This window comes from Vipera berus (assembly GCF_964194415.1).
Source record: "Vipera berus genome assembly, chromosome: 1".
NCBI lineage: Eukaryota > Metazoa > Chordata > Lepidosauria > Squamata > Viperidae > Vipera > Vipera berus.
In genome coordinates, this window is record NC_138202.1 from 165,193,676 (window position 1) to 165,214,499 (window position 20,824).

General features: G+C 41.5%; 1 protein-coding gene across 1 annotated transcript in view; it reads left to right on the forward strand.

Annotated features, from left to right (window-relative positions):
• The first annotated feature begins 15,811 nt into the window (after nt 1-15,811).
• DNAJC10 (DnaJ heat shock protein family (Hsp40) member C10) overlaps nt 15,812-20,824 on the forward strand; it is a 37,970-nt gene continuing 32,957 nt past the window's right edge. Inside the window, exons 1-2 of the mRNA XM_081313886.1 lie at nt 15,812-16,024; nt 18,481-18,591. The gene's annotated coding sequence lies outside the window, so the exon portion shown is untranslated. The remainder of the gene's footprint in view (nt 16,025-18,480; nt 18,592-20,824) is intronic.

Genomic DNA, 20,824 nt, shown 5'->3' on the forward strand with positions numbered 1-20,824 from the left:
ATTATGTTCTTCATGTAGTAATTCCTGTGATAGTGTTAACTGGCTTCTCCAGCTGCTGAAAAATAAATGGCTGAATTTTGCTTTGTGGGGAAAAAAAAGAACTTTAATGGTCTTTGCCAGAAATAGCAGGAGCTGAAGTGTCTATGCAAAATAATAATTTTTTAAAAACACTCAGGATGTGAGTTATTATCAACAGCAGGATAGTTTAGGCATTCTGCATTTTTGCTATTGTTACAACATAAAAAATAGAACAATTGATATAGAAAAATATGGTTCCTATAGGCTGAACAGAGACCATGTGACATCCCTCCCTTGTCTTCAAATCAGTGCATTTCATTTTCCACAAATAAGTAAGTTGACAATGCAGGAAATAGAAAGCTACACAACAGTGCAACAGGTTTATTAATTAACACAGAGAAAGAAAGTGAAATTCAGAAATTATAAACTTTAGTATTTCTTTGGTATCTTCACAGCTTGTGATGATCCACAATAGAAACAAATACATATTAGCACAGTCTGCATGGAGTGGAATAATAACTGATACATAATATATCTATCTAGGATTCACTGGAATATCATCAAAAGTTTGAAGAATGTCCACACTGGAACCTGTACTTCTGAAATATTAATGGAGTATTTGCTTGCAACTTGTATATAATCCATACATAATGCCACATTTTATCAGCTCCTAGTATTTGCAGAAAGTATTTTGTTTGCAGTAGAACTGGGGTGTCAAACTTGCAAAGTCACGTGATGTGTCGTGACGTATCCCAACTTTTTTTCCATTGCCGGCAATGGGATGGGCGCAGTTTTGGCATGACACATCGGACCCATGGGCCAGCAGTTTGACACCCCTGCAGTAGAAGGAAATCAATAATCTTGGGCAAATGAAAACATGGCACTATACCCGAAGGATCACTACGACACACAAGGAAAGGAATGTGATCTGCTATTGTGATCATCTCTTGTGAGGTGCTTTGGGAATCCCCTTTAAATGATGAAGCAGGACATTACTGATTTTATGCATAAATCAATCACAGGACAAAGAATGTTTTTAAATCATTTGCATCTTGACAGTTAATCCTAAACTAATCTAGAGGTAAGATTTTAGGATCCAAAAATGACACAAAGATGGTAGCAGAAACTTTTTCTTAAGATACAGGTAGTCCTTGACTTACAACAGTTCATTTAGTGATTGTTCAAAGTTACAACAGCACTGGAAAAAGTGACATATGACCATTTTTCACACTTACACTATGACCATTGCAGCATCCCTGTGGTCATGTGATTTACATTTGGATGCTTGGCAACTGGTTCATATTTATCTCAGTTGCAGTGTCCTGGGGTCATGTGATCCCTTTTTGCAACCTTCTGACAAGCAAAGTCAATAGGGAAGCCAGATTCACTTAACAACCGTCTTATTAATTTAAGAATTGCAGTGATTCACTTAACAAATGTGGCAAGAAACGTCATATAATGGGGCAAAACTTGCTTAACAAAATTTCTCATTTAGCAACATAAATTTTGGGCTCAATTGTGGTTGTAAATCAAGGACTACCTGTAGCTCTTTTGGAAGAATAGATGATTCACCTGGGATTCAATTTTATTCTTAGCTTGAGAGTAATAAAAATACTGTCACATATGCATTTAAAATATTTTAAAAGCAATTAAACTAAGGAAAGATAATTAATCAAAGTGCAACAGTAAATTCAGACACCATAAAGTGTGGATTATTCATCTACTTTTAACTCTGACTTCTCTCTGAGGATACAAAACAGGCAGCTTTGGGAACTTAAGACAAACTTCTGATTAACATCAGGCTATGCTTTTCAAGCACCTGAGCAGGGCTTGTATTTAAAAACAATGTTTAAACTTCATTTCAAAGAGCTTTTGCTAAGGAAAATGTATAATCTGACTGATGATGGATGTCCTGCAAGCGTCAGCTTTTCTCTATAAGCCCTCTTCAATCAGCAGAACTTTGCTTGGCCAATCTGGCTACCCCCCTAGTATACCACACACATGGGCTCTGGAAAGTTTTCTAGCAGACTTAATGGGGGAGAAAGAAAATGAAATTCTTGCCTTATAAGCAAAAACTAGTTTGCATAATCTGGGCAAGCCGATTAGTACTTTGGCAGGAAAACATCAAGACTCTTGGCTGGACTGAGCTGGGAAGTGGGGGAAAAGAAATCCCAAAACAGGCAGTGACAAAGTTACTTGTGCCTAAATTTAATTAATTAATTAAATACTTTGTACAGTCATCCAGAAAATTACCCAAATGAGTCCTTAAAGGTTTCAACAGTAGAGCAAGAAAACTGTACCTGAATTCCTCAAGGATTATGGTGGATGACGGCCTTAAATCTCTTGTCTAAGCTAAAGTGAATAATTCTGATAAATTTCTCATGATGTCACCTTGCATTCAAAAGCTTGGCAGCTGCTTCACAGACGGGGGAATACACATCCTTCTGTCTCAAGCATGATCTTCTTAAAGAAAAAAATTTACTCTAAAGATCTCCTTGCTACCACCATTTCTATACTTCATACCTTGCCTCTTGCAGTCTTTAAACTTCTCATCTCTCTGTGAGTTTTTCATCAAATCCATCCAACTACAACATTTTGCTCTCCCCCTATTCTTCACCCAATTTACCTAGTAATGTATGGGTAAATGTTTAAGAATCAGCTATGTTTGGCTCCATTGTCTCTGATGTGTTTCTAACCATGGAACAACAGATCAGTGCAAAGGGTGCTGTAGTTTAGTTGTGCTTTCAATTGGCTTGCAAAATTCCTAAAAATTGAACAGTTGGCTTTCCCACACCAGTACAAGCCAGCTCCAGCATACTACTGAATTTACCCTTTTTTCATATATTAGTTTTGCAATTTGATCCTTATTCGTTCTCCCTATTTGACCAAGCCACCTTAATGTACCGCTTAATGTACCATTCATATTGCATTCAATTATTTTCCAACCCTATTTCTTTTTTAATACACAAACTTTTTAGGTACCCCATTCCCACAGCATTCAAGTTCCTTTGATTTTTCTTCTGACATACACAGCTCTCATTTCCACATAAAAGCCCATTTTGCTTCTTTTGACAAATAACTTTTTTTTCAATAAACCATCATAAACCTACCAGTATTTCAACCCTCAAAATCTCAATCCATTTTTCAATCTACCAAGATACTCACTTGTATCTAGTTTTGTCACACGTAATAATTTGCACTACACTTTTCCCTTCCCCTTCATTTTCTTACGATTTTATTTTGTATTTTTTTGTATTTTATATTATAAATAAATAAATAAATAAAATGGAATATGGGGTGGGGCTATTGTCCAGAGAACAAGGACAAACACAGAAAAGGTCCAGTAAGTTGACAAAATTTAAAGGAAGGAACCTGGAGCAAGCAGTCCTTCAAATAATCTGATCTTATATGCCATATAAAGGTTTAAAGCAGGGGTGTCAAACTCAATTTCATTGAGGGCCGCATCAGCATTGTGGTTGCCTCAGGGGGCCGGGTGGGTATGGCCAGGGTGGGCATGGCCTATTGGGTGGGCGTGGTTAGAGTGCATATGGCCTACTGGGTGGGCGTGGCCAGCTCTACATCGTTCGCATCAAGGGTGCCTATGGGGGCCTGGGCAGGAGTGGGACAGATCTGAGGGTCTCTGGCAGAAGGAGGGTCTCTGGGCCGGGGCCAAGGCAGTGGGGGCTGTTCCCTCACTGTTATCAGGATGGCTTCGCGGGCCTCATGAAACCACTTCGTGGGCCGGATCTGGCCCCCGGGTCTTGTGTTTGACATGTCTGGTTTAAAGGTACCAAGCATCTTCAATTATATTTGGAGAGCCTACTTGCAGCCAGTGCAGCTTGCAGAGTGGCAGGGTTACATGGGGATAATGAGACAGATCCATAACTGCCCTGCATTCTAGACCAATTCCACTTTTTGGATGGTCTTCCAGAGCAGCTCCCCATTTTTGTCTCACATATGCCGACACTGTTGTTCTTTACTGCATTCAGAATCAATCTTCAACTTCATATTTATGCAAAAAAATCCATAATCCAAGTCTATTTGCTTTCTTGTAATTTTTCTATAAATTAATAAAACATGTAGTCAACTTTCTTTTTCACAACTATATTTTTTTAGTGACCCGCTGAACAGCAAAAAAATTTGCTCTGCAGAAAGCCATACTTTGTAGTTTGGCTGAACGTTTGTTTAAATTTTTTAAATTCTTAAATTTATATTCTGCTAAAAACTTCCCAGGCACACTTTACAAATCATTTTTTAAATGTGCCATGTTTGTAACTTTATAGAACTTCAAAGAACATGAATGTTTCTTAAATACGTAATGGGAAAATGGACTGAATATAAATGCAGATACTAAAATGCTGGAGAAAACGCTCGAGTACTATGTATTGTAGAAGACACCACAATATAAAAGGCTAAAATATTTAACTTCCAAACTATTAAATGCTAAAACAGTTTGTTATATTTTTGGGTCGTTTGTTAATAATCCAAATCTTGCACCTTTAAAATAGATTTATCTAAAACTCACAAACTTCAGATAATTAACGAAGAGAAAACTTTAAATTATTGCTATTGCCAAAATAGATGGCTGATTCATGACTCTCTCTTTAAATTTTCCCATTATTGTTGCCCATGGCTACTGCAGGTGGGATGCCATAAAAAGAATGAATGACACCAGAATGAACAGATTTTTATTTTATTTAAAGGATAAATCCAGTACCCATACAGGGAGGAGATCATTTCCTGATCAACTGTGATCACCATCAGTGGGAGAAATTTTGACAGTTCTCTTCAAAACTGCTCCATTCTCTTTTCTTCTCCAAGCTGTCCTCTCATAAGGTTGAGGTACAATTGCTACACTCTTATGTTTGAATATTGCTCAAGGAAAAATTCCCTTCTCGTTTTCCTTTTTGATGTCATATCTGATGGTTTACTTGAAAAAAGAGAATCAGACGATCTTCTGATGAGAGAAGAATGTAATTTAGACAGTTGCATGTCTTTCTTAAGAGGGGATAAATTAGTAGCTTTAATGTCAGTATTGGAAATGCTTCTGACTGTTAAAGCTGTGAGTGACTTTGTTGGAGAATCTATCACGGGGCAACAGAAGTACTGAAATGAAAATGTATTTAAATTCCTATCATTTAATTATAAAATGGATTTGTGTAATAGTGCCAAAAGAGAGCCAATTTTACTTTGCTTGGTGGGATCCTGTTGCTTAAAAATCATTTTATCTAACCCATTTAAATTACAGAATTATGTGCTCATTATCCCACATTACCCCAAGCCTACACATAAAAATACCTAAGGCTTTTTAGTGCTCGTATATTTCAGATACCATGAATATTTAGGATTAATGTTGCAGCCTTCAGAAATAGACCAAATGTATTAATATCTCTTGAGCAGCATTGGTAGGGGCAGATGTCTCAAAAGTTCTTTTTAACAGAATACCATAGTTTAAGGCGTGTGGTAGCCTAGCGGTTAAGACCAGAAGAGTGGAAGGTTGGTAGTTCGAAACCCAGTACCGTGTGATGGAGTGACCTCCCACCCTTGCCCTAGCTTCTGCCCACCTGGCAGTTCGAAAGCATGCAAAAGCGAGTAGATAATAAGTACCGTTTTGGTGGGGATATAATGGCATTCCGTGTGCTTCGGTATTTAATCGTGCTGGCCACATAACCATGGAAGCATCTTTGGACAATGCTGCCTCCCTCAATTAGGAAATGGAGAAGAGCACTGCCCCCTAGAGTTGGACAAAACTAGGCAGGGGAAACCTTACTTTTACTCTTTTTTTAAATCATAGTTTAAAATCTGGTTTTATATATTATTGCTGGAAACATGTTTTTTAATTCAGTTTGTGAGAAATTTAAATCAAGTAAACCACTGAATATGATATCTGAAGAAGATGCCCAGAGGAGAAATTTCTGTATCTCTGTGTGTATGATGTTCGCCCCTATTCGTAGAGATTAGAGCTAACTTTGTGGGCTACTGCTGCATAAACCTGAGGAGGGCAATCAGATGATAGCTGAAAGCCAGAACTATTTGTCTTCCTAAGGAAATAAGTTTTTCCTTTTAACAATTTTTCTTCTTTGGAGCTGGGTCACACAAGCTGAATTCCTTCTTTCTAGACTATCAGAATCCAGCTGTTCATGCAAGCTACTATTTTTTTTCCCTGAATGCCTCAAATATTGAAAAAAAATGTGGTTGCTGTATCTTTATAGGCTAAAACTAGGACTTCAGGCCCTACTCAGAAATTCAGTGGAAGTTAAACCCACAGTTGCAATATGGTTGTTTGGCTCTTATCTGCCAGCACATGGACTGCTGCATTTTGCACCAAGTGTGGCTTTATAGTAGTCATCAAAAAGCATGTTGGGGGAGTCTGCTCTAGTGGTAGAAAGGGCACAAGTCATAACTATCAGGACCTTTTGTTCCAGATTGGTACCTCAGGTAAAGCTGAGTGAAGCTCCCACTGGCTCCAATCTCCACCTACTCCTGGGCTGGGTGACACCCTGTCCAGAATTATGAGAGAGACAGGTGATTTCTTGGCAAACAGCAATTCTACCATAATAGGATTCAAAATCCTATCTGGACTTCACAGTCTCCAGATGCCGGAAGAAAATGTCTATAGCATATTTGCCCTAAAGCAGGCATGCTGATAATTGTTGTTGTTGTTGTTGTTAGCTGCGAAGTCGTGTCCGACCCATCGCGACCCCATGGACAACATTCCTCCAGGCCTTCCTGTCCTCTACCATCTTCTGGAGTCCATTTAAGCTCACGCCTACTGCTTCAGTGACTCCATCCAGCCACCTCATTCTCTGTCGTCCCCTTCTTCTATTGCCCTCGATCTTTCCCAGCATTAGGCTCTTCTCCAGTGAGTCCTTCCTTCTCATTAGGTGGCCAAAGTACTTGAGTTTTAGCTTCAGGATCTGGCCTTCTAAAGAGCAGTCAGGGTTGATCTCCTCTAGGACTGACCGGTTTGATCGCCTTGCGGTCCAAGGGACTCGCAGGAGTCTTCTCCAGCACCACAGTTCAAAGGCCTCAATTCTTTGGCGCTCAGCCTTTCTTATGGTCCAACTTTCACTGCCATACATTGCAACTGGGAAGACCATAGCCTTGACTATACGCACTTTTGTTGACAGGGTGATGTCTCTGCTTTTTAGTGTGCTGTCTAGATTTGCCATGGCTTTCCTCCCCAGGAGCAAGCGTCTTTTAATTTCTTGGCTACAGTCCCCATCTGCAGTGATCTTGGAGCCCAGGAAAATAAAATCTGTAACTACCTCCATTTCTTCCCCATCTATTTGCCAGGAATTGAGAGGGCCAGATGCCATGATCTTGGTTTTCTTAATGTTAAGTTTCAACCCAAGTTTTGCACTCTCCTTCTTCACCTGCAACAAGAGGCTCTTTAGTTCTTCTTCACTTTCTGCCATTAGAGTGGTATCATCTGCGTATCTTAGGTTGTTGATATTTCTTCCGGCAATCTTAATTCCAGCTTTTGATTCATCTAGCCCTGCCTTTCTCATGATGTGCTCTGCATATAAGTTAAATAGGCAGGGCGACAGTATACAGCCTTGCCGGACTCCTTTCCCAATTTTGAACCAATCAGTGGTTCCGTGTCCAGTTCTCACTGTTGCTTCTTGGCCCGCATATAGGTTTCTCAAGAGACAAATAAGATGGTCTGGTACTCCCATCTCTTTAAGAACTTGCCACAGTTTGTTATGATCCACACAATCAAAGGCTTTAGCATAGTCAATGAAGCAGAAGTAGATGTTTTTCTGGAACTCCCTAGCTTTCTCCATGATCCAGCGTATGTTGGCAATTTGATCTCTAGTTCCTCTGCCTCTTCGAAATCCTGCCTGCACTTCTGGTAGTTCTCGATCCACATACTGCTGAAGTCTAGCTTGTAGGATTTTAAGCATGACTTTACTAGCATGAGAAATGAGTGCAATGGTGCGATAGTTTGAACATTCTTTGGCACTGCCTTTCTTTGGAATTGGAATGTAAACTGATCTTTTCCAATCCTGTGGCCATTGTTGAGTTTTCCAAATTTGCTGGCAAATTGAGTGTAGCTGATAATACCTCTTTCAAATCTTACCAGATGGCGAAACAGGGATAAGGAGACTGAACCCCGCTGGATCATAAACAGGATTGCCTACTGAGTCAATCTCTTTCCTCACCATTGACTGATTCTGCTCATTTATAAAGGAATGGAACTACTGCAGAACAATCTCCCTACATTAACTCTAGATGGGTAAATAATGAAAGGTCAAGAATGGGAGGAAGGGCACATTCCTCCCATCCAGGTCCAATGAAAGTCACCCACCAGAGCAACCAATACCCCTTGGGTCCCAGGCTCATGCCTGAATCCTATCTGAAAGGGCTCTAGGTAAGTTGTAATTAAAGCCATACCTCCTACTCAGTCATCTTTCCTACAAAGGTTATATATAAAGCAGTAGTTGTCCAGTGTAGGACAGGCCCAAGTGGATGCAGCAACCCCTTCTTTCCAGCATGACCCCCCTCTCCCAAACAGCCATAGACCATGTCCCCAGATGAATCTATTACCGTATATGCCCAGCCAACTGAAGAAGCAGGGAGGGACATGGATCCAAGCCACGGATGGCGAAGATTAAATCAGAATACCTTTTCTGCTTCATCTTGAGAAGCCAAATGAAATTCCAGATCACCCTACAAAAGGCTACCTTAACTATTCAGATTCCGTCCATGGAGATGTGTCTTCGTAAGGCAAAATGCCATGCAGTCCCATCAAACCAGCAGGGTGGCAGATATTCCTGCCCCTCATTTCTAACTGGAAGGCTCCCTTAAATAGCAATGCTGGATGATGACTCACTGATAAAATAAGGCTGGGAAAGTACTGATGCTCTTCCAAGGTGTGGGCTTGAGTAAGAGCTTGTACTCTTGCTTGATCATGATCATTATTATTTTTTTTTCATTCCCTGGCACTTCAAGCATTTACTCTCGTCACTTCAACTTCTGAAGCAACTCAGAAACTAAGAAGCACCCTGGGGTCAGAAAATAGGGTGCTCAGAGGCAATCACGTCAAATGCAATGCTTACCTCCTAACTATAATTCTTAACCAAGTACTCAGCAGAAATTCTTTCCCTGAGGACGAGTCTCTAAGCTTATTTCCATTTTCATTTGGCCACAAAGCTCAGTGCTTCTCTTGTGAGATTCTATAATTTGGGATTGTATTTTGCATTTATCATAACAAGTGGGACCGTTGTTATCTTAGTTTTATTTCATTAAAGTATTAGTTTAGCACTAGTTTTAAACAGTTGAGAGAGACCTCCCTCTGTGGATGTGTTTCAACCATCCAGTTTTCTTACAAGCAGATTTGTTCAATGGTAACGTGGGATGTTTGATTTTCACCTAGCATGATATATGAACAGAGCTGTGTGGCTTGGTTTATGCACTGATGCTCTATGTGAACAACAAAACAGATTTTCTGCTCTTTTGTGAAAATGTCAAGGTTGGGGGAAAATCACTGTAGCTTTCTTTTAAGCTATTGCTGTCTTGCTGAATACTCTTCACTGCCTTGATACAAAGCTTTCTGTCTCTTTCTTCAAAAATAAATAATTCGCCTATGCAATTTGTACAATTTCAAAAGGCTTTATCTATTCCCCAGTCTTTTCTTTTTTACCTTAACAAAAGTGTTAATGTCACTAGCTAGTATATTTCAGCTTCAACTGAGACTTAATAGCCAAGTTGTAATATGTAATTTTTATGACAACAAATGTGAATCAGCAATCGCACAATGTGAAGAAAGTTAATTATGAGCCTATCAGCTATTACAATATGTCCAAAGAAATACAGTGTAGGCTTTCAAAGGAAAAAAGATTAATGACCTATCAATAATACAAAAACATTAAAAACATTCAGACAAAAGATGCTTTCAACTAGAAACAGTATAAAAATTGAAAACCACTGGTATATGTATTTATAAAAGTACACGATAGTCCTTTAGCACAATTCCCAAGGCTATTTTTTCCTAAATGTTCCTTATAGTAGACCAGGGGTGTCAAACTTGCAACGTCACATGACGTGTCGTGACTTTTTTGCCATTGCCGGCAATGGGATGGGCGCGGTTTTGCTATGATACATCCGGCCCACGGGCCAGCAGTTTGACACCCCTGTATACAACAGCCTATCGCACAAGAGTTGCATTTGTTTTGTTGCTTCCTTCTGACCCACCCCACCAACAATCCATACTATTTCTGATTATAAATCTTGCAGAGTTTGAATTAGGAATGTGTCCTGAAAACACAGCAGGCCAGTCACTAAAAACCTGATTTGTATCACTCTCAGCCTTCTGAAACATTACATCATAGTTAAGGAGGTTTTGTTCTACCGATCTTTGTCTTTAGCATGGCGGAAAATGTCTTATGCTTTCACAGTTGGAACATAAAAAATATACAAGAACTTCAGCAAAATCAAAAAAAATTGACGTTTTGCAACTTTCTTAAAGGGAGGAATAAAAATATTCAAAACAAAATTGCTTCTTCCCAATAACTTAGCACAAATGGTATTTTGTCTGAAGCCAAAATTACACTCATTAAAATCTCTGGGAGATGTAGATAGTTAGCATCAGGCTAGTCCATTTTCAGAGCCCACCAAATGATATTTGTCAATATTATTTCACTAACGTTTTTTTAAAAAGAACAGATAACCCATCTTTCATTATTACTAAACTATGTAATGATAGAGATGTTTGATAAATACTGTGAATTTATTTATTGGATTTATACCCTCCTCCATAACAAAAAAATATCCTAACCTCTTAAATCATAAATTAACAAAAAATGATGATTTATGTTTACCATCAGAAGCACCCAATACCAAGGAAAGCAAGGATAGAGAAGGAGTTACTACTGAATTATGGCAAAATCTGTCCATCCACAGACTAAATTCTGAGGACAGCCAATAAATATATTCCTTCTCTGAAATTCCCTCTTGGTTTGACGCATGAAGCCTGGAAACAATTGCTTCATCTGGAGCGAATGAAGCAGTGTTAAAACAATGGTGGTGTTTTCCACCCCTACTAAACGCTATTTTTCCAAACTAAAACTGTGTTTATTCTCCAGTGCTTGGAGAGGCAATATGTCTTGGCAAACTGAGTGGAGAACCATTCTTGCTTGCATTCTGGATGCTTCCCTTTGCGGTGATAGAAATCTTTGTAACTAACTTCTACCAGATGTTCTCCCATTTAGAGTCCAGGTAGTACTCTTGCGTGTGGGACCATTTCCCCTAAACTAGTAACTGTGGGAATACTTTTTTATTTAATCTATTCACTAATATTGCTGGGGGATCATTATCTGGGAGGTTATTTTCCCCAGAAAGTTACTTTTTTATATGTAATAAAAAGCCAACAGCTTTTGAAAGCAATCAATAACTCAAAAATTATTAGAACAAAGTTTTCATACAAATAAACTTCTAAAAAAAACCAGAAGTTGCTGTTACATGTGAATTTATAAAAAAATGTTTAGCCACATACACAACTTAACATAGATTGCTGGCACTATTCAAACGTATTTCAACAGTATTGACTTCCTCAAAGGCATAGTACAGGAAAAACAAATTGGCTCTTTCAATTAAGTATCCAAGACAGAAAAAGTAATCATGCAAGTCCACTATCCCTTAACCAGAATATTAGGAGAAGGCTAGCTACTAATACCTTGCTATGTCCTGTCCAAAAGTCTTGACTCTGGAGCAAGTACAGGATTTCTTTTGTTGCCTTTCGCTGTTTCCTTTCTGAAGATTAAGCTACAAAGGAATGCTCATTTTGAAGAAAGGGTAGAAGCAATTCTGGCAATTTCTGATCAAGTCCTCAGAGTATTTATTTGAAGCGGGCTGATTAGAGAGGAAAGAAGGCCATTGAACTCAGAGATATTTACACCTAAATAAATAGACTTAGGATTTTATTGCATGCTGAGAAAGAGGATGTTAGTACAACTGGGAATTCAGCCAAGACTCAAGATATACAACCCTATACACCAGAGGTTCCCAACCTTTTGGGCACCAGGGACCAGTTCTGTGGAGAGAGGTTTTTCTGCGGGCCAGAGGGTACGTGGTTTTGTGTGCTGCCTGCATCCCGTGGATGGGGCTTTGCTTGTTTGTGCGGACTGATTGCTGGCATGCTGTGGCCCGGTACCAGTCCACGGACTGGGGGTTTGGGACCCCTGCTATATAGTACAAATCTTCCATATGTTGCTGAACTGGTCCAGATTGCTGGAGCTGGTATTAAGAGAGACATGGTTTCTCTAGAATGCTGTGTACCTACTTACTTAAAGGAGGCCTTGTTATGTTTAATAGAATTTACTAGCCTGCATCAGATGTTCTCTAGTTTAAAGTCACAGGTAGTACTGCTGAGTGTGGGACAATATTTCCTAAACTAATAATTGTAAGAATGTTTGGGGGGCGCGGTTTCAACCCTATTCATTAATATTGTTGGGAGATAATCTGGGTGGGGTGTTTTCCTCAGAAACTGATGCTATGGGCTTTTGTCTATCCAGTACAAAGTCAACAGCATTTGAAAGCAATCAATAGCTCAACAATTATCAGAACAAAATCTTCACACAAATAGACTACTAAATAAAGGAGTTACCATTACAACTGAATATATCAAAGACGATTACCCACACATACAACTTAACAGACTGTTGACTCTGTCTGAACATATTTCAAGAGTACTGATTTCCTAAATGGTATATCTGGCAAAAAATAAAGTCAATATGAAAACTTGTACATATTTTTGTGAGCTTGTCTCCTAATATATGCGAACATATAATATATGCAAATTATTTTCCTTAAATACCTATTTTTGTTGCACTGTTCTTCAATATTCAGTTTTGTATAAGTAATTTGAATTGTGAACTTTATCACAAAATTCAGATATTTGTACATTTCCCTATTAATTGCATACTAGTTTGCGAACAGATTTTTGGATCTGCAAAATTAATAGGTTTCTACCGAATCACAAACATGTTTATAATACTCATGCTCCTAAGTAGACCTGTGTAAAATTTAGACTGTCGAAGAAGAGTTTAAATCCAATAAATTATTATTAGGAATTATGTATATACATTGCAACAATAGGCATCTAAACATATATTGTACATCTGTAGTAGTCAGCATGGTAAATGTGTCAAACATGAGATTTTTTTCATATCTAATGTTCACGTGAAAGGATTTAGTATTTTAGATATATGCTATATACTTCATAAAAAAAGTTTCTCTCCCATTAGAAAATAAATGTGATCAGAGCACCCTCTTGTGTCTAAGCACTGATTTTGTCTAATAAAGAAAATCACTTTCCAGCAAGATGCTTAGTTGAAATGGATTCTTATCTGGGGCTGCCATTTATTTACACAATGCCATATAAATTACCTATTTAAAAAAGATGAGGTACAGACTGGTTTGAACTGGATAAGAATACTAAGTAATTTTCCTTGTTAAAAAGAAAAAAACTGGTCTGGAAAAATAAATACATACTTGATTAACTTTCTTAAGATTTGGTTTGGGTAATATAGTTATTTTAAATTTAAGTTTCTCAACTTTTTATTCCTCAATAATATGTTTAAGTATACTTACATAACTGGAAGAAGGGATGTACAATATCTATGCCAAGAGCATGAATACCTTTTTTTTTGTCCCAAGAGCTGTTAAGTTCTTGAACAAAGTGAAAGAGGCTTTAAAGATACTTAAACATTCATGGAACTTCTGCCTTCGGTTGCCTACAGCAGACAGGGCTGAAAATAACCATCAAACTGCACTAACTGCTGTTTCCAGATCTTCTGGCTAAAATGTGTAAGGATCTTTTTCAGTATTTCTGCTTATATTTTCACATTCCTCCAATTAACTTTAGTTCTATCTTTGTACAGACAAAGACCACCTCAGCCCTTTCAAATTTCTGAAAGTTAGCAAGAGTTAGAACTTCAATGTAGAAGAATGCTTTGGCAAAATTTATCCTCCTATTAGATCATTTCAGCCGGAATAATTCTTTTGTTGTGATTCAGGGTCAGCCTGTGGGTTCGGCAGTTGGGTCGGACAACTCAGAGGAGGAGGGGGGTGTTGAAGAGCTTGCTGATGATGGCCTTGAGGCTCCGCAGAGCCCTCAGCCGGGCCCCTCCCACCTGGTCACGACGGAGACCCAGCTGTGTGAGCCTGACAGCGTGGATGAAATGACCCACAGCTGGCCCTGTTCAAGGACGCCCGACACAGGAGGCAGTCAATCAGGAGTAAACAGAGGAAGGCAATGGGGCACCTCGGAAGGAGGCAGAGAGAGGCCACGCCCTGAACTGTATTTAAGGGGAATGTGTGGGAGGGCTGGTTTGCTGAAGGCAACCGCTTGGATAGTTCCTGTTTCATAGTTCCTGTTTCATGGTTGGTGTCTTGTCTTGCTCTGTTTTATGTTAATAAATTTGGCAGGCTTTATTCCAGCCTCTTGCCGTTTGTAAAGGGGTTGTCCCTGCTTTTGCTGCAGGGCCGGTAGCAGGCTGGTACAGAACATCTTTCCTCCAGAATATCTAAGACATTTCTCATATTGTGCTATAAATTAAGAAAATGTCTTTATATCACTGGCTGTCCAAGTCAAAGACCATGCTTAAGGGTCAACATTACTATACACAGCTTATGAGCTGTGGTGCCGCAGTGGTTAGAAGGCAGTATTGCAGGCTAATTCTGCCAACTGCCAGAAGTTCGATTCTGACCGGCTCAAGGTTGACTCAGCCTTCCATCCTTCCAAGGTCGGTAAAATGAGGATTCAGATTGTTGGGTGCAATATGTAAACCACTTAGAGAGGGCTGTAAAGCATTGTGAAACAGTATATAAGTCTAAGTACTATTGCTATTATGTTAAAGAAGCAAAAATTCGACACCATATTTTTTTTATTAACTCTCACTGTCCATCCAGACCTAAGGACTTTTGTTTTCAAGTCAGAATAAAACTGGGGTACCACTAAAGCCTAAGACCAGAGTTCTCCGGCTTCCCATGTCTCGGAGAAAGCCGTTTACGCCCTTACCAAGAGAGAAGCTAGGTATAAGCAGCGAAGTTCAGCCTCCCTCCCCAGCATTAAACATGCTTTGCTTTGTGAAGACAACTCCAAACCAAGGGATCAAGCCATGGTGCCAACTTCTCTTTGGGCGTGGGAGTGATGAGCAGCCCTGTGGGATGTTAATGAGCAGGGCTGCAAAAAAGCCATCTCTCTCCTCCCACCCACTAATTTGACAGCTACAGCTAGTAAATAACAAAAGAAAGAAAGAAAGAAAGAAAGAGAGAGAGAGAGAGAGAGAGAGAGAGAGAGAGAGAGAGAGAGAGAGAGAGAGAGAGAGAGAGGAAAGACATCTCAGATTCATCTGTAGGAGACGCTTTTCCCCCAATCCATCCAAGCACCTGTTCTACGGGCTTACAACCAAATAGGAACTGCCGGCTACACCTCTGAACGAACCCAAGCAAAGCTAAAGTAAAGCCAGAAAAGGGCCGCTGCCCAGATACTGGGGATCTCGCGTCTTTACGGCGTGGAGCTTGCTATTTCAGCAACTACTACAACTTGTCAAAGGACAAAAGAAGTCACGAGTCCTCCCGGCCGCGTCACAAAGATTACTTCGGAGTAAATGCCGAGGCATTTGCTTCGGGAGAAGCAAACAAAGGGAAGAGCACAGGCTCTAGGGAGGCCGCCGCGACTTCGTTGAGCGCCGGGGCTGGCTTCGGAGCAGCCATGTGCAGAGGCCCGGCCCGCCCTTTCTCCTCCGGAGCTACTTTGTGTAAGTTGCGGGGGTTTGGGCCAGGGTCTCCACCCTGAGATTTTCCCTTGGGAGACTCGGCGGTCGGAGCAGCGGCCACGTCAGCTCGCTTTGCCCTTCCCAACCCCGCCCGCCGCCGCCTCCGGCCGCGAACCGGATCCGCCGCCTGGCTTCCCCATCTTGTATCTTCGCCGCTCCAGTCGGCTCCCCGCGCCTGCCCGCTCCGGGCTGCAACTCCGGCTCCTCCCCCGCGCCGGCATCAGGTAAGGCTCCGGCTGCTGCTGCCGCAGTCGCCTCCTCCGCCTCTGCTCCCAGCGCCCGCGGCCTGGCAAAGCTAAAGCAAGCTGGAGCCGCGAGGTAGCCTCGCTTTTGCGGCTGCCCCCCCGATCTCAGTCTCGTTGGCTGGCTGAAGCGTCTCCCCGCTTTTCCTTTCCCGTCCCTTGGTTGGAAGGGCCTCCGCTTCCCTTTCCCGCCCACCAGCCCCTCTTTCTTCCTCCGAGCTTAGGCCTTCTTGATTCCGCCGCAGCCCCCAGGCATGCCTGGCTGGTTTTAAATTCCCGCCCGCGGCTTCTGCCCGGAGGCTTTTTCTGGTGTGTTTTAGCCGTTCCTCGAGGTTTTTTCCCCCCAAGCTCTAGGCCGGGGGAGCCGTTGCATTGTTTCTCGAGACACTGCTGCCTTCACTCTTTACCCGCTCCCTAAGCCAGGGGTCTTCAAACTTGGCCCTTTTATGACTTGTGGACTTCAACTCCCAGAATTCCTCAGCCAGCTTTGCTGGCTGAGGAATTCTGGGAGTTGAAGTCCACAAGTCATAAAAGGGCCAAGTTTGAAGACCCCTGCCCTAAGCCGTTATTGGTCCCCCCCCCTTTGTGTGTGTGTGTGTGTGTGTGTGTGTGTAGGAACAGGCCAAGAGTTTTGCAATTAGAATGTCATTTTGGCCGGTTTCCTTTAGTCCTCCTCCCCATCCTAACCCCGGTGGGGTGTCAGCACTGCAACTCTGCTCCCAGCGCCCGCGGCCTGGCAAAGCTAAAGCAAGCTGGAGCCGCGAGGTAGCCTCGCTTTTGCGGCTGCCCCCCCGATCTCAGTCTCGTTGGCTGGCTGAAGCGTCTCCCCGCTTTTCCTTTCCCGTCCCTTGGTTGGAAGGGCCTCCGCTTCCCTTTCCCGCCCACCAGCCCCTCTTTCTTCCTCCGAGCTTAGGCCTTCTTGATTCCGCCGCAGCCCCCAGGCATGCCTGGCTGGTTTTAAATTCCCGCCCGCGGCTTCTGCCCGGAGGCTTTTTCTGGTGTGTTTTAGCCGTTCCTCGAGGTTTTTTCCCCCCAAGCTCTAGGCCGGGGGAGCCGTTGCATTGTTTCTCGAGACACTGCTGCCTTCACTCTTTACCCGCTCCCTAAGCCAGGGGTCTTCAAACTTGGCCCTTTTATGACTTGTGGACTTCAACTCCCAGAATTCCTCAGCCAGCTTTGCTGGCTGAGGAATTCTGGGAGTTGAAGTCCACAAGTCATAAAAGGGCCAAGTTTGAAGACCCCTGCCCTAAGCCGTTATTGGTCCCCCCCCCCTTTGTGTGTGTGTGTGTGTGTGTGTGTGTAGGAACAGGCCAAGAGTTTTGCAATTAGAATGTCATTTTGGCCGGTTTCCTTTAGTCCTCCTCCCCATCCTAACCCCGGTGGGGTGTCAGCACTGCAACTCTCTCCTCCTTAAAGAGTTATGGAGAGAGAGAGAGAGAGAGACTGCCGAATAGAAGTTGGAGCTACAACTAGACTTCCCCCCCCCCCCCCCGTTGACTTTGCCTGTCAGAAGGTCGCAAAAAGTGATCACTTGGCCCTGGGACACTGCAAGGGTCTTAAATATGAATCATTTTTTTTAATCCCATTTATATCCCGCCCTTCTCCGAAGACTCAGGGCAGCTTACAATCTAAGCACAAATCAAATGTGCTTAGCAATAGCCTTCATTCTATGTATATGCCTGCTTATTAGGGCTTTTGCCCCCCCCCCAAGCGGCATTATTACAAAGTCAGCTTATTGTCCCCAACAATCTGGGTCCTCATTTTACCTACCTCGGAAGGATGGAAGGCTGAGTCAACCTTGAGCCTGGTGGGACGCGAACCTGCACTAATTGCAGGCAGCTGGTGTTACTTAAGGAGGCATCAGCCCACTGCTCCACCAAGGCAATTGCCAAGCGCCTGAATTTTGATCGTGTTCCCATGTAGGTAGTGCAAATGGTTATAAGTGTGAAAAAGGGTCGTAAGTCACTTTTTTTCAGTGCCTTTGTTAACTTTGAAAGGTCACTAAACGAACTGTTGCAAGTCAAGGACTATCTGTATAGAGAGGTCATTGCTGTGGGTGATAGCTTCCATCATCCTTTGCCATTGTCTTTGCTGTCTTGGACTGATGGGAATTGCCTCAAGATGTATCTGGATGGCATCGGATTGCATGCCTATGTATTATTTCATCAGTCCCCCATAAAGGCAAGGTGGATCATTAGTGCTCCGGAAAGGAGCAAAGCCATACTAGCAGGACCTATATCTCAAGAAGATGGCAGCTCTGTTAATATTTTTAAAAGACCAGGATGGCAGTTACGTGGATTTCAAGCCACAGACTAAGATGGAAGAATGTTAATGCTTAAAGTATCATTTATACTTAACTTAGTTTTTTTCAGAAACTTGATTTTGAAAATTTTAGTGTGTAGCTTTTTTCACTCATTCTCTTGTTGGTTTCTTCTCAGGGTGAACTATATGTGAGTGCATTTGCTCATTTCCTGTAGCCACGCTTCATCTGAATATTGTAAAGCTGCTTTGTTGGAATGCTCCTGCCTTTGAACCACATGAATAAATAGGTGAGCCTCTTCCTTACCTGCACAGTAAGGGCTGTAGCTTTGTGTGCAAAAGAGCCCGTGCTCAAAGGCTGAGAAAGTGTCATGTAGAACTACTGATAAATCACTGTGTTACTGGGCTAGAAGAGCTAATTGCCTTAACCATCTAATTTCATTAATCCATATATTGAATGCTTCACAGTTAGATTGTTGTAATGCAGTATAATGTGCTGGATCTGGAAATAGATGCAGAAAGTAATATTGGAGCACCAAATGGGGCACTTGGCTAAAGGAACTACCATTGACTATCAGTTAGTTTACCAAGCTAGGATCAAAATTTTGATTCTGGCATGCAAGGGTGTAAACAATCTTGAACTAGGATATAGATCCTATCAAACATCAGAGGAGTCCTTGCAAGTGCTGGGGTTGGCAGAATGCCATTTCCTGATTACTCATAGCTAGGACTATGGTGGCCCTAGCTTTGTAAACTGAAACCTATAAGATAACCTTTATTATCTCTTTATTGTCATTTTTTACTGGCATCTAAGGCATCTATATTTTGTTGATCCTTGTTGAAAACTTACCTCCTCATTCAAGTCTCCCCTAAATGAATGTTATCCACAAATGGCTTTATTTTCTTCTGTTCTTCATATTTAACATTTTATTACTGTATTTTAAAAATAGAGAAATAACTGATTTAAGATACGGCTAAAGGGGAAGCAATACAGAAATCAGTTGAACCAATTTAATATAAGACAGCTTTTCTAGGTTCTTGATAATCCCAGGATCCTTCAAGTTTTGAATTTGATTTACAGACTATTCCTCCCTAATTTACGGGAAACCTTGCAGGGCCCATGATAGAAGATATGTTTCTCTGTTTCTATATTTTCTACACTTTCCTTGCGTTAAAGTACTTAAACTCCATTTCTACCTTTCAGGAATGGTTTCTCAGCATTTTTTTCTTCCTAGCATTTTTTTCTGCAAGTGCAGGGCCTGCTTTTTTCAGATCATCAGAGTGCTGATACATTGGTTGTGACAGGATTTGATTAGCTGGCATATCGGCCAACCACGAACTGATAAAGAGTGACTGACCCAAAGTCTCCCAGCTAGCTTTCATCCGAGGCCAGCCTAGAGCCCATAGTTTCCTGGCTTTTAACTGGGTGCTTACAGAACCAAACTGGTTCTCAATAATTTATTACATTGGGGGGGGACCTTATTCCAAAATCAATTAATTGTCTTTCTTGGTGGAGCAGTGGGCTAAGGCCTCCTTAAGTAACACCAGCTGCCTGCCATTAGTGCAGGTTCGCATCCCACCAGGCTCAAGGTTGACTCAGCCTTCCATCCTTCCGAGGTAGGTAAAATGAGGACCCAGATTGTTGGGGGCAATTAAGCTGACTTTGTAAAAATGCCGCTTGGGGGTGTGTGAGAGCCCTAATAAGCAGGCATATACATAGAATGAAGGCTACTGCTAAGCTTGTAAGCCGCCCTGAGTCTTCGGAGAAGGGCGGGATATAAATGGAATTAAAAAAAAAATGCTGGCAGATTCTTTTGCAATGGACTTTCCTGCCATGCTTCCTTAATTACATTCGACTGAATATGTAAGGAGAAAACCTGGAACTTTCTTCCGGTTACAGTGTGTACTTTGTCACTAATGTTATAGTTCTTCCTCTTTTTTTTTCTCTTTTGACTGGGCGCTCCTAATACATTGGCAAAAATGCAGTGCTTTTTTTGTAAAAGAAAAAGGTGCCGGAACGCACACATGTCATACAACCCGCCTTGCCTACCCTACAAGGTTCCATCCAAAAAAGGTGCCGGAACTCCATTCTGAGCGTTCTATGGGGGGGAAAAAGCCCTGCAAAAATGTATGCTTATTTTTCACTCAATGAGAATCTAGAATAACAGAGTTGGAAGGGACCTTGGAGGTCTTCTAATCCAACCCGCCTACTCAAGCAGAAGACCCTATACCATTTCAGACAAATACGTGTCCAATTTCTTCATAAAAATCTCCAGTGATTGAGCACCCACAACTTCTGAACTTCTTGTTCAGAAGAACCTGTGAACTTCTTGTTCCACTGATTAATTGTTCTAACTATCAGGAAATTTCTCCTTAGTTATAAGGTTGCTTCTCTCCTTGATTAGTTTCTATCCATTGCTTCTTGTCCTGCCTTCAGGTGCTTTGACGAATAGGTTGACCCCCTTCTTCTCTATAACAGCTCCTCAAATATTGGAAGATTGCTGTCGTGTCACCTCTAGTTCC